At 69.5% G+C, this 1,995-nt stretch overlaps 1 protein-coding gene across 1 annotated transcript in view; it reads left to right on the top strand.

Moving 5' to 3' along the window:
• Positions 1–8: 8 nt before the first annotated feature.
• Positions 9–1,995, top strand: part of TRPM5 (transient receptor potential cation channel subfamily M member 5) — a 4,800-nt gene continuing 2,813 nt past the window's right edge. The window contains exon 1 of the mRNA XM_006765999.1: positions 9–56. The gene's annotated coding sequence lies outside the window, so the exon portion shown is untranslated. The remainder of the gene's footprint in view (positions 57–1,995) is intronic.

Here is a 1,995-nt window from a genome sequence, read left to right as displayed (position 1 = left end):
CTTCTACCGGCCCTACCTGCAGATCTTTGGGCAGATCCCCCTGGACGAGATTGACGGTGAGCACCAGCCCGGGCGGCCCCAGGGGCAGTCGCACTGTGACCAGCTTACCAGGTTCCTCCTCGACACCAGCCCGGAGCTGGCCGAGCAGGGACGTCCTGAGCCGGCCCCCGGCCCCTGCACACGCCCAGGGCAGGCACAGCCCCGACCTCAGGCTGGAGACAGATACCAGGAGGCCGGGAGGTGGCCAGGGCTGGTCTCCTGCGGGGCGGCCTTGCTCTGGGTGGTCTGTGCAGGCCGAGCAGGGGACAGGTGTGCAAGCAGTGGAGGCCACCCCCGTCCGCCCTGACCATGGCCGGAGTCTGGGCTCCGCTGGCTGGCCCCATGAACCTGGGCGTCCGCCCTCCTGCACGACCCGCTGGGCAGCGAGTCTCCTGTCACCCCCACCCAGGGGCCCCCCGGCCCAGGCCTGCCTGCTGGAAAGGCCTCCATCCCAGGGCCACCCCCTGTGCGCCTTCCCTCTCCCAGGGTCCCTATCCCAGGGCCACCCACTGTGCACCTTCCCTGTGGTGGGGGGCTGGCCCCTGTGCCTGGCGGGGGCATGAGGCTCTGAGCATTTCCCACAACAGGGACCGGGTGGGGACAGAGCTGCCTGGCTGAGCTGCAGGAGAAACGGGTGGGGGCTGGGACAGCAGCACAGGCCCTGGGGTGGTGGCATTCATGAGGGAGGAGAGGGGGGACAGGGCCAGCCCCTGGACAAAGGTGGGCTGCAGCCAGGTGCCAGGGGAGGGCCCGGACACCAGCCCCCGGGGGCACTCCCGGGCCATCACGGGCTCACTGGGTCGTAGAGGCTGACCCTGACCTTCCAGCTAATGAGGCAGAGCCGCGCGGTAAATATTTGCCCAGAGGACGGCGCGTGATGGAAGCCACAGTCTGGCAGGAAGGGGAGGCTGCGTCAGGGACGTGCCCCCAGCTGGCGCCCGAGAGCCGGCCCCGCGGGCTGTTTTCCTGGCCCCCTGCACCTCCTCCGTGTCTGCTCATCCGCAGCCTCGTTTTCCAGGCCATTAGCTCAGCAGACCCGCTGCCCTCGCCATGGCCCCGGCTGGGGGACGGCGCCACAAGCCCCAGGCAGGAGGGGAGCGAGGGGGTCCCTCCAGTGTGTGTGGGGGGCACTCCAGCCCGTGACCGCATCCCTGGCCGCCTGTCCCAGCACAGGCTGGTCCGGGCGAGAGTGGTGTGGCATGGGGTCCCCTGGGGAGGCCGAGGGCATGAGACTCCTGAGGCCTGACCTGCCACCGTGCTGGGCAGACAGACCCACCCGCAGGGGAGGGGAACTGGGATCAGGGCGCGGGCTCAGCAATCCTGGCCACTGTGGGGAGCCCGCCAGGTTGTGGGGGGAGCGAGTCACTGCCAGGAGGGCCGAGAGGGAAACTGAGGCTGGGGCAGCCTCCCTGCTCTCGGCGCCAGGCGGGGGGGCCTGGGCTGAGCTGTGACGGCGACAAGTTAATTTGCAGCCCGGCCTAGCGGCGCCTGGGTGAGCCAGGAAGCTCCGGCCTCATTACCCGGAGCCGCTTTAATCGAGATTTACAGCTTCACAAACATGCCACGGGCTGCGGCCCCTGGGAACCGGCAGGGAGCGGGGTCAGGAACCAGCCCGGAAGGAGGGGGGCAGGAGGGAGGTCGCTGCGCTGCCCCTGGGTCCCCGGGAGAGAGGAGGGGGACGCAGCAAGGAGGGCATGGTCCACGGAACAAGCCCAGCACCCCACGTCTGCAGTGGTGGGGACACAGCACAGAGACCTTTGTGTCACCTGCGAACGGTCCATCCATCGTGCAGGCTGTGCACGCCCCCACAGGCTGCCCACTGAGGGGCTGAGCACCCGGGACCCCCACGGCCGCCTCTGCCCAGGGCGGGCGCCCAGCCCGTCCCAGACGTGCTCCCCCGATGGGAATTGGTGTCAGAAAAGCTGAGAAGTCCTGCCCCTGCCAGCTCATCCCATC

The sequence above is a fragment of the Myotis davidii genome, unplaced genomic scaffold (genome assembly GCF_000327345.1).
Source record: "Myotis davidii unplaced genomic scaffold, ASM32734v1 scaffold880, whole genome shotgun sequence".
Classification (NCBI taxonomy): domain Eukaryota; kingdom Metazoa; phylum Chordata; class Mammalia; order Chiroptera; family Vespertilionidae; genus Myotis; species Myotis davidii.
The sequence above is the reverse complement of the archived record's forward strand: the minus strand, read 5'-3'. Positions and strand labels throughout refer to the sequence as shown.